The sequence below is a fragment of the Podarcis gaigeae genome, assembly GCF_964106915.1.
Source record: "Podarcis gaigeae genome assembly, chromosome: 12".
Taxonomy (NCBI): domain Eukaryota; kingdom Metazoa; phylum Chordata; class Lepidosauria; order Squamata; family Lacertidae; genus Podarcis; species Podarcis gaigeae.
The window spans coordinates 5,965,091-5,977,318 of record NC_139688.1 but is presented as its reverse complement, the minus strand read 5'-3'; the positions used below and the strand labels follow the sequence as shown (position 1 = coordinate 5,977,318).

At 45.2% G+C, this 12,228-nt stretch overlaps 1 long non-coding RNA gene across 1 annotated transcript in view; it reads left to right on the top strand.

Annotated features, from left to right (window-relative positions):
* The window catches only part of LOC310827918, a 211,989-nt gene extending 201,732 nt beyond the window's left edge, over positions 1–10,257 (top strand). The window contains exon 3 of the long non-coding RNA XR_014556559.1: positions 9,981–10,257. This is a non-coding gene — a long non-coding RNA (uncharacterized lncRNA). The remainder of the gene's footprint in view (positions 1–9,980) is intronic.
* The last annotated feature ends 1,971 nt before the right edge of the window (positions 10,258–12,228 follow it).

Sequence of the window (12,228 nt, the reverse complement as noted above, 5' to 3'; positions counted from 1 at the left end):
GATTTGATCCAAGGTGGGAAGAGTGCACCCAATTATTCTCTCCGCAGTCTTTACAACCCCGGACAGCATTGTTTTTCCCCTGACCATGCAGCTCCCAAACCACACACAGAGACCATAAGTTAATACACTCTCCACAGTACAATGGTAAAATGCCATCAACAGGTCCTTGGGGAGATTGTTTTTCCGGAGGATTCTCAGAAAGGAGAGATTCCATATGGATGTCAGGCAGTTCCAGTTAGGATGTCTGCACTGTGGGCCATGATCCCCCTGGGCTAAAAGTCAGGGGTCTCCAATGCATCAGCAAAGTGTCCCCTGGTTGATATAGACCTCCTCTGCCTTCTGTGGGAACATTAAGGATAGTAGGGGAGGATATATTGATTAAATATTATCCTTCCTTCGCTCTCTCCAGTGAGTCATGTAACAGAGCAGATTCCGCTCAATACATCAGGGAGCTAGTTTGCAGATTCGTTTGAATTTCTTCAGTTAAGTAATCCAGTCCGGCTTGATCAGACTGGATTATTCCTGGTGCCCCCTTTGATCCCTCTGAAAAGAATAAAGACCTAAGAGACTTTCCTTAAAAGTAACAAGAAGTTTACTTATGTTCAGTTCACAGCGTGATTCTTGAAGGCAGGCTTTAGAGCTTGTAGTTACAGATACATGGTGTTAGTTCATCCCTTACGGGGATTTGCTGCTGGCTGAGAGCCAGCAGACAGCAAAATACATTAAGACAACAGCACCAAGAGAACAAAAATGGCTGCAAGAGAGCAAGATGGCTGTGTGACTATGTTGGGAAACTGTGTACGTGCAGCTACTTACACAGAGTCAATTAAGGTTTGGCAGACAGCCAGAAGGCAATCTGAAGGAGTAAGTCTGCCTGGTAATAACAGAGACATGGAGACAGCTCCCTGATTGGTCAAGCTCTCTCAAAGGAGTGATAATTAATGGCCTACTAACTGGAATGTGTTAGTTCAGGAGTTCAGTGTTCAGAGTTTTCTGTGTGTCAGTGTGGAGGTTGAGAGTTGTATGAGAGAGCTAGCTAAAGATCCGTGTTCTGTTCCTGTAAATAGTCCACTGTATATAATAAACACCTAACTACAAGTTCCTGGTTCCTGCTTCGTCTATCCTGTCTGCAGCCAAGTCGCCAATTGCTTCCGTGGATTCTGCGTGTGCTCTGCTACGTCTGGCTAAGGTCCTGCAACTAGTCAGAAAGTTGCGAAACACCAAATAGGTTTTGCCAATAGACTAGACCTCTTGTGGGGTCTTCTGGGGTCACACCCACCTACCTGGTCACATGCAGGAAGAGGACACTCCAGACCAGTGAAACAGGAAGTTATACTGACTGGAATAACATCCTCCTGCCTGTGCCCACTCTAGGGAAACAAGGAATGTTGTATTTGACTGTTCCAGTGGATTACCGTACTTTTCTGTGTATAAGATGCCCCCTTGTATAAGACGCCCCCTATTTTGGGAGGACTCCAAATTAAGGAAATGGCTCTGAGTTCTTGAGCTTATTTGGAGAGGATGGCCCAAAGTTGTTGAGCTTTTTGGGGTGAGGATTGGAGTTTTAGAGCTTTTGGGGGGGGGAGGATGACCCAAAGTTGTTGCCCAGAGTTACTGAGCTTTTCAGGGGGGTTGACAAAGGTTATTGAGGTTTTTTGGGGGGGAGGCAATGTAGTAAATCACTAACCCGATGGTTAAAATCGCTCGCATCACTCGCTAGCAAAACGCTTCTGCCAATCTCCAACAGAGGACGGAAACCACAAGCCCAATTGCCAACTTTGGCAGCAAATCAAAATCTGCCCTTGGCGCAGCAACCAATCACACACATATTGAATGCAGCACCAGCCAATACAAAGCAGCCTTTGCCACAGCCACCAATCACACACATCTTCAGCTTGCACCTCAATCCGGGAAGCAAGTCAACACAAGAGGTTGACCAGCACAATCTCCTTCCATGACACCAGACTACTGGCTCTCAGGCTGCCCAGCTTCTGCCAGCTTGCTTTCAAAAGAAATTAAAAACCCCACATTCTCTCATGTCTTCTGACTGCCCAAGATACTCAACCAGCCTAGGACCCAGATGCCTGACAACACCGTTCTAAATAAACATCGCCATATCTTGGCGTACAACCGTCCTGGAACAGTGACATCCCGCTTGAGTTTACAACATTGACTGCTGAGAATCTCTTGGGTGGCCTATCTGGTTCTTAAATCATCTCTTTTTAATATTTTTCAAGCGTTTCCAGGATCTATAAATATTAAATCCGTACCCATACGCAAAGCCTCTCCCGAGAGAGCTGTCCCAGGTGACTCAGCGGGCTGAGTAAGATGTCAGAAATATGCCTTTCCTCCCGCTGTGATCTCCTTCGTCCCAGACAGGTAGATAAATGTGTTCGTGGAGGGACTTTGGAACCCAAAGCCTTTGCAAGTTCAGGCCAGGAGACAACAGAGTTGTCTGAAGTCCGTCCAGTGGTTTCACAGCAGGAACCTTTCCCCACAGACATTAGTAATGGTTTTTGCAACCATCGACATTCTCTTTTTCTCCTCCTATGTTCCTAGCTGTCCAAACAAGTTGTGGAGATGTTGTCAGGCCACGAAGCATCATCAGAAAGAGGGCCTCCATCCATGAGGGAATGCAACTCCTGGCCAAAGGGCCCAGGGAGGCCAGCTCAGAGAAAGGGACCTATCCTGTCATCAGTAACGTCAGCGATGAGAATTTAAGCAACTATCAAGAGTGTTGGTTTGGTGGCGTAGAGAATGAGAGAACACGTGTTAAGAACATCAGAAGAGGGGTTGTTTTTTTTTTATTGCAAATTAATTTCCCTGAATAAAATATGGTATTTACAGTGCTATTTTTCTAGAAAAAGAGGTGCCAGGACTCACCTCCCTTTTATACAATGCTTTTTTCTTTTAAAAAAACTTTTTGGGGTACTCTCATTTTCCTACACATATTGAAATATTGGCCCTCAATGAGGCCAAAGTTAGATTCACAAAACATTTAGGGGGTGTGCGTACCCCTGCGTACCCCCAGGGGGGGAAAAACACTATTTTTATGTGTTATTTTCATTGATACATGCATGTTTTCCCCATTTTTCAGCTCGAGAGCCACATCACAAAATTCAGAGAAGCAGCTGGTTAGCTGGGTTTCAGTCAAAATATTGTTTCAGGAAGTGTGAATTTTTTATTTTTATTTTTATTTTTTTATTACAGTGGTACCTCGGGTTACATATGCTTCAGGTTACAGACTCCGCTAACCCAGAAATAGTACCTCAGGTTAAGAACTTTGCTTCAGGATGAGAACAGAAATCGTGCTCTGGCAGTGTGGTGGCAGCGGGAGGCCCCATTAGCTAAAGTGGTGCTTCAGGTTAAGAACAATTTCAGGTTAAGAACAGACCTCCGGAATGAACTAAGTACTTAACCCGAGGTACCACTGTATTATTATTATTATCCATCCATCTGACTGGATTGCCCCAGCCACTCTGGTCAGTTTCCAACATAATAATGAATACACATTAAAATAACAAAGCGAAATCAATTACTCCCCAAAAACCAATTTCTCCTACAACCCATTGGCTCGAATGCAAAGAGCTGAGCTTCCAAACTTAGCCAATAGCTCCCTGCACCGCTGCTTCAAAGCTTCCGCAACAGACACTCTCCCCATCAGAAATTAGGATGTCTATGGACATTCTGTGATCTTCACACCTTCTTCATCATCTTTGGTGATCACTCGTAGCTGAGTAAGATTGTCTTCCATAAACACGGTTTAACAATAAGTCCACAATTGACTGTGGAGGCCACATGGTCTGAACATACCAACATTGTTCACCGCTGTGTTGATTTCTTAAAACCTGGCTTTCAGTAGGCTTGTCACAAAGCGCTGTCTGGCCTTCTGGGCGAAGATGATTATCTGCCCATCTCGCCAGGGCAAATGCCTCACCTCGTTTTTGATCACAATGGTCCTCTTTGACCATATCGGTCTGCGATTGTTCCAAGCACAGCGCGTGCCTTTGTCTCCTCAATCCCCATCAGTCATCCCCTTTGCTTTTCAGCGACTCAAAAGGGTAAAAGTCCCTTGGCCAACACATCAAGACCAAGAGAGCGGCTTGCCTGATGTCTCTCATGTTGAGATCAAAGGGGACTTGGGAAGGACAAAGGCACAATTGGCGGTCAGGAGGCAATTGCGGGATGAAATGGGCATTGAAGTGACTTTGATGGTCTCTCAGAAATGTGTGGTTGCTCCCTCACAGCCCGACCTGTTTCCTTCAGTCTGTGCCCTTCCAATACCCTGGGAGGTTTCCCACCCCCCCTCCTAACAGTATATACCGTACTGGCCCGAATATAAGCTGCACCTTTAAAATTCAAGGAGGGGAAAGGAAAATAGACAATACCCAAATATAAACCGCTCCCTTAAAATTCCGCAGGCACTGACACCCGTTCCGTTTTACCGTATGTCTGTTTCAGCAGCGATATCGTAAAAGCCCATTTTTGTAAGGCCGCAAATTTAAGCCACACTTTAATTTCTCATGGTCAGAATTTGGGGAAAAAGTGAGGCTTATATTCAGGCCAATACGGTATACAGTGGTACCTCGGGTTACATACGCTTCAGGTTGCATACGTTTCAGGTTACAGACTCTGCTAACCCAGAAATAGTACCTCGGGTTAAGAACTTTGCTTCGGGATGAGAACAGAAATCATGCATCGGCGGCGCAGCAGCAGCGGGAGGCCCCATTAGCTAAAGTGGTGCTTCAGGTTAAGAACAGTTTCAGGTTAAGAACGGACCTCCGGAATGAATTAAGTGCTTAACCCGAGGTACCACTGTATACATATATATTTTTTGTTTTCACTTATTTATACAAAAAGCAACGGTCAATATTCAACCATCACTCCCCAGCCCCCCCAATAGAAACACCAAATGCCACCAAAAGGGGTCGTTCTGCGAGTTGCCAGGTGTCCTCAGAAGCCTATAACCATGTTGCATATGGAAGAAGAAGAAGAAGAAGAAGAGGAAGAGGAAGAGGAAGAGGAAGAAGAAGAAGAAGAAGAAGAAGAAGAAGAAGAAGAGGAAGAGGAGGAGGAGGAGGAGGAGGAGGAGGAGGAAGAGGAAGAGGAAGAGGAAGAGGAAGAGGAAGAGGAAGAGGAAGAAGAAGAAGAAGAAGAAGAAGAAGAAGAAGAAGAAGAAGAAGAAGAAGAAGAAAGATGTAGAAACAGTAATCTGGAAGACCGAAGAAAATAATTTATATATTTTTAAGCTAAAGGCCCAAAGTGTTTAGGTGTAATACCAGCCCCTAATGAAGAACCATGCTAAACTGATTTTGAAGGAAGGTTGAAATAAAAAGGAACTCTTGCACAGGAACAGGGGAAGCAGCCTTAGGCAGAGTCAAACCAGTGGTCCATCTAGTTTAATATTGTCTACACTGACTGGCAGCAGATGCTGGAGAGATTGAATCTGATGCATTCAGCACACAGAGCAGAAGCTCTGTGACTGAGCTATGGCTTGACCCTTTTCCCAATTTGTTACTGAGCATTTTAAGGGAGGGGCAGTCCCTCCGGTGAGGGAACTCACTGTGCTCTTTCTGGGGTAGTTTGTGAACCTCTGGTCCTCATCCTGCGCTCAGCTCTCACCTGTGGCTTCCTGGGAGCTCTCAGTATGTGACAGCAGCCATTCCGCAGGAACGGCTTTGAGACTATGACCAGCTTCTAGCCCCAATAGCTTTTCTTTTCTTTCACAGTCAGAGAAAGCAGGGCCGGATTTAGGTTTGTTGAGGCCCTAAGCCACCGGAGCTAATGGGGCCCTTTCTATGTCCAGATGCCCTTTGTCAACAACAAATTGTCACTGTTTTTTGTGCTGAATATATCCTAGACAGGGGAACCTCGGGTTACATACTGTCCTCCTTATGAACGCTTTGGGTTATGAGCTCCACTAACCCGGAAGTAGGTCTCCTGGTTGTGAAGTAACCTTGAAGTCACGTGACGGCAGCAGGAGGCAAAAGCACCATTAGCAAAAGCACGCCTCAGGTTTTGGATTAAGAACGGACTTCCGGAATGACTTGGATGATGGATTCAAGGGCATCCTGATCAAATTTGCAGATGACACCAAACTGGGAGGGGTGGTTAACACCCCAGAGGACAGGATCACACTTCAAAACGACCTTGACAGATTAGAAGACTGGGCCAAAACAAACAAGATGAATTTTAACAGGGAGAAATGTAAAGTATTGCACTTGGGCAAAAAAAATGAGAGGCACAAATACAAGATGGGTGACACCTGGCTTGAGAGCAGTACATGTGAAAAGGATCTAGGAGTCTTGGTTGACCACAAACTTGACATGAGCCAACAGTGTGACACAGCAGCTAAAAAGTCCAATGCAATTCTGGGCTGCATCAATAGGAATATAGCATCTAGATCAAGGGAAGTAATAGTGCCACTGTATTCTGCTCTGGTCAGACCTCACCTGGAGTACTGTGTCCAGTTCTGGGCACCACAGTTCAAGAAGGACACTGACAAACTGGAACGTGTCCAGAGGAGGGCAACCAAAATGGTCAAAGGCCTGGAAACGATGCCTTATGAGGAACGGCTAAGGGAGCTGGGCATGTTTAGCCTGGAGAAGAGGAGGTTAAGGGGTGATATGATAGCCATGTTCAAATATATAAAAGGATGTCACATAGAGGAGGGAGAAAGGTTGTTTTCTGCTGCTCCAGAGAAGCGGACACGGAGCAATGGTTCCAAACTACAAGAAAGAAGATTCCACCTAAACATTAGGAAGAACTTCCTGACAGTAAGAGCTGTTCGACAGTGGAATTTGCTGCCCAGGAGTGTGGTGGAGTCTCCTTCTTTGGAGGTCTTTAAGCAGAGGCTTGACAACCATATGTCAGGAGTGCTCTGATGGTGTTTCCTGCTTGGCAGGGGGTTGGACTCGATGGCCCTTGTGGTCTCTTCCAACTCTATGATTCTATGATTCTAACTTAAGTTCTTAACCCGAAGTACCACTGTACAGTTGTACCTCGGGTTACAGATGCTTCAGGTTACAAACGCTTCACGTTACAGACTCCACTAACCCAGAAATAGTACCTCGGGTTAAGAACTTTGCTTCATGATGAGAAAAGAAATCGTGCGGTGGCAGCGGGAGTCCCCATTAGCTAAAGTGGTGCTTCAGGTTAAGAACGGACCTCCAGAACAAATTAAGATCTTAACCTGAGGTACCACTGTGTGGTAATTTATGGACCTGATAGGTATCTAAAGCTGGGACGTGGGTGGCACTGTGAGTTAAACCACAGAGCCTAGGACTTGAGGTCAGAAGGTTGGCGGTTCGAATCCCCGCAACGGGGTAAACTCCCGTTGCTCTGTCCCTGCTCCTGCCAACCTAGCAGTTCCAAAGCAGGCCAGTGCAAGTAGATAAATAGGTACCGCTCCGGCGGGAAAGTAAACGCCATTTCCATGCGCTCTGGCCTCCGTCACGGTGTCCCGTTGTGTCCCGTTCTTAACTTGAAACTGTTCTTAACCTGAGGTACCACTTTAGCTAATGGGGCCTTGCACTGCCACTGCGTGATTTCTGTTCTCATCCTGAAGCAAAGTTCTTAACCTGAGGCACTATTTCTGGGTTAGCAGAGTCTGTAACCTGAAGCATCTGTAACCGGAAGCATCTGTAACCTGAGGTACCACTGTATTATGTTTTTATATATGTTTGAAGGTACCCAGAGTGGCTGGGGCAACCCAGTCAGACTGGTGGGGTAAAAATAATAAAATTGTTGTTGTTGTTGTTGTTGTTGTTATAGAATAGGACCTCCCTATTTACACTGGAGAAATGTTGGAGGGTATTTTATAGAGGCATCTGATTGGCTATGATGACAACCGAGTGCTGGACTAGATGGGCCTGATCCAGCTCTTCGCATTAAAACCTTTAAGTTCCTAAGGACTACAAAGAATACAATTACAGAATTAAAGCACTGCATAAATCGTCCTGGTTAGAGCCACGAAAGGTTGCTTAAAGCCATCTTGCAATACCTGGTCGCTGCCCTTTTGAGGCACTTGCGGTCAGCAACTCTCCAAGACATTGCCAGTGGGCTTCTCAAGGAAGTTCCCCAAAGAGTTGACTCAGCCCGTTGTAAAGCGGCCAGCCTTGCTTACGGCTGGCGCTATAAATCCTGCAAATGAGATGTTGGTGACATTATAGACGTGTTTTGCTAGGTTTTCCAGCTGAGTGTCAGGCCACAGGAATAATTTATCCCCTGCGATCCTGGTTGGGGGGGGCGGGATGGGAGGTTGGGAAATCCAAGAACAGAGCGGTCCATAATATATTCCTTTTAAGATGCCCTCGCATTTTTTCTCGGGACTGCCTGAGAGGGACTGGTGCAAGGTTAGCTAAGACAGTCCCTGCCAGCAAGCTTTAAAAAAGAAAATCTCTTGCAAAATTATGGTCCCCACAGTTGACCACACACCCTAGACCAGGGGTAAGCAAAATTTTTCAGCAGGGGGCCGGTTCATTGTCCCTCAGACCTTGTGGGGGGCCAGACTATATTTTTGGGGGGGGGATGAACAAATTCCCATGCCCCACAATTAAGCCAGAGATTTACAGAAGATTGGAAGAAGTATATGAATTATTTGAAGAGCAACTGTAATCAACAAATTACACTAGTAGGACTACAAGAAGTTTTGTAAGGAGAAATATACAAAGTGTTACAAAGTAGAAAAAGATGGAGATATTGGTTATGAGTTTGAAATGTAATAGGGAAGATAAGAAATGCATGCTAAGAGATTAGATTGGAAGATTTTCAGACAGGATTGATGGAAGTCAAAAAAATTGAATAAGATGTAAAAGTAGGTTTAATTACTATCGGAAATGATATGTTTAAAAACTAATAAAATAACATATAAGAGATAAAACTATCTCATATATAATAAATTTTAAATAAAAGCACACATTCTACGCATGTAAAAACACCAGGCTGGACCCACAAATGCCCCAGAGATGCATTTTAAATAAAAGGACACATTCTACTCATGTAAAAACACACTGATTCCCGGACCATCAGTGGCCTGGATTTAGAAGGCGATTGGGCCGGATCCAGCCCCCGGGCCTTAGTTTGCCTACCCATGCCCTAGACTTCCTAGGACAGCTTCATAGTCTGAGCTTTGTTTCTCAAAGCTCTAAAAGTGAATCTTACAGGATGCAGAGGAGCGATGCCAGCACCTGCAAAAACGACTCCTGTGCTAGATGTCAGTGATGGATACTGCAGCCCGTGTTTTGTTAGCCCAAAAATGGAAAACGAGCGAGCTCCCAGCCAAAGAAGAATGGCAACTTAAGGTGACAGAATATGCACAGCTTGCAGACTTAACATATAGAATAAGAGATATGGTGAAATGGCAAAATTAACTGAAAGACTTTGAGACAAGGACAATAGAGATTTCAAGAAAGACTGGGACCCATTTACCGTATTTTTTGCTCTATAAGACTCACTTTTTCCCTCCTAAAAAAGTAAGGGTGTGTGTGTCTTATGGAGCGAATGCAGGCTGCACAGCTATTCCAGAAGCCAGAACAGCAAGAGGGATTGCTGCTTTCGCTGTGCAGCAATCCCTCTTGCTTTTCTGGCTTCTGAGATTCAGAATATTTTTTTTCCTGTTTTACTCCACCAAAATCTAGGTGCATCTTGTGGTCTAGTGCATCTTATAGAGCGAAAAATACGGTATGTCATATTTACAGAATCAATGCAAAGAAATGGACTCACTAACAGGGTTTGATTAAACACTTGCAATGAACAAAATAAATGTAGGAAACAGAATGAGGATGTCAAAACAATGAGGAGAAGAGGAATTATTTTAAAAAAATTAAAAACTAAGAAATAACAAGGAGAAGATAATATGACAAAAAACCAGAAGAGGAAGTTGAGGGAAGTCGTGGAGGGGAATTATGGTGCTTGAGGAGACTCTTGAGAGTCCCATGGACTGCAAGAAGATCAAACCGATCCATTCTGAAGGAAATCAGCCCTGAGTGCTCACTGGAAGGACAGATCCTGAAGCTGAGGCTCCAAGACTTTGGCCACCTCATGAGAAGAGAAGACTCCCTGGGAAAGACCCTGATGTTGGGAAAGATGGAGGGCACAAGGAGAAGGGGACGACAGAGGACGAGATGGTGGGACAGTGTTCTGGAAGCTACCAGCATGAGTTTGACCAAACTGCGGGAGGCAGTGGAAGACAGGAGTGCCTGGCGTGCTCTGGTCCAGGGGGTCATGAAGAGTCGGACATGTCTAAACTACTAAACAACAACAATGACACAAAAGGCACTGGGTAAGAATTGTAAGCTTCCGCCTACAATGATGTCCCTTTCTCTCTCTCTCATACTAGTTGAGCACACAAAAATGTGAATTCTCCAATCAGGACAACGCTTGAGCAACATTTCCCTCTACTGGACATTCCATAATATTGCAATAGTCGCACAGCCCAGTGGATTCTCTGGAAGATGGGATAATCAATAGAAAATCTCTCTCTCTCCCTCTCTCTCCCTCCCTCCCTCTCTCCCTCCCTCCCTCTCTGAACAAACTAGAGATTTATGATCTGCTAAAGCCCAGCCCAGGAGAGCCACCATATGTGATGGGTATTTTGGTCCCGTGTCCGTCCTTTCTGTGCTTCTGTCAGTTTCATCTGACGGATGAGGTCTTCCTTCAACAGGTGCCTGCCTTCCTCCTCTTGTTATCCGGCACTCAAGTTAATCTCCTCCATCACCTACTCTAAATGTTGTGCGTCCCCCCCTCTCCACGGCCAACCCCCAATTCCAACATAGCTGATGTTTGTCAAAGCTAGAATTACATGCAGAGCAAGCCAGGGCTTGTAATCCCATCAAAATCTATTATGCCCCGTCTCGTTTTCCCCTCCTAAGTCCCGTGGGTTATTGCGCAAACCATCGTCAAGAATGCATGGCATAGGAGGGAAGGATTGGAAGTAATGAACCCCATTAGCTGAGACAAAAGACGATTGCTTCATATGCTGGATTTCCTTGTATTGTTATTGTATTATTGTTATTGTATTGTTATTTCCTTGTATTGTATTGTTATTGTTATTTTATTACATTGAGCTACATATCAGACCAATGGCCATTAGCCATCAATAGTCCTGTCCTCCGTTAATTTCTCTAATCTTTTTTAAAACCTTCTTCTTCTTTGGCAATCCCTCGTAGCTGAGTAAGATTGTCTTCCATAAACACGGTTTTAACAATGAGTCCGTATACATCACTACTGGGAAAACCATAGCTTTAACTATACGGGCCTTTGTGGCAAGGTGATGTCTCTGCTTTTTAAGATGCTGTCTAGGTTTGTCATTGCTTTCCTCCCAAGAAGCAGGCGTCTTTTAATTTTGTGGCTGCTGTCACCATGTGCAGTGATCATGGAGCCCAAGAAAGTAAAATTTCTCACTGCCTCCATTTCTTCCCTTCTATTTGCCAGGAGGTGATGGGACCAGTGGCCATGATCTTAGTTGTTGTTGTTGTTGTTGTTTTGTTGTTGTTTTGAAGTTCAACAATTACTTTGATAAAATACATATCTTGTTATGTGCAATTGGCTTTAGATACCTGTTAGGTCCATAAATTACCATATAGCATATATCCAACACAAAAAACAGCAACAATTTGTTGTTGACAAAGGACAGCTGGATGCATAAAGGGCCCCATTACCTTCAGTAGCTTAAAGGTAAAGGGACCCCTGACCATTAGATCCAGTTGTGACCGACTCTGGGGTTGCGGGGCTCATCTCACTTTATTGGCCGAGGGAGCCGGCGTACAGCTTACGGGTCGTGTGGCCAGCATGGCTAAGCCGCTTCTGGCGAACCAGAGCAGCGCACGGAAATGCCGTTTACCTTCCTGCCGGAGCAGTACCTATTTATCTACTTGCACTTTGAGGTGCTTTCAAACTGCTAGGTTGGCAGGAGCAGGGACCGAGCAACGGGAGCTCACCCTGTCGCGGGGATTCGAACTGCCGACCTTCTGATCGGCAAGTCCTAGGCTCTGTGGTTTAACCCACAGCGCCACCCGCTTAGGGCCTCATCAAACCCTAAATCTGGCCCTGTCTCTCAGTCCTCTTCTTCTCCAGGCTGAATATACCCCACTCCCTCAGCTGTTCCTCATTTCTAGCCCCATTTTTCATTCACAAAAAGGAATAACTGAAGCAACTTCCAGAGGTGTCATGCCTGTGATTTCTGGACGCAGTGGACAAGTCGACCGAGAAACCTTGCTCTCGTTCAGC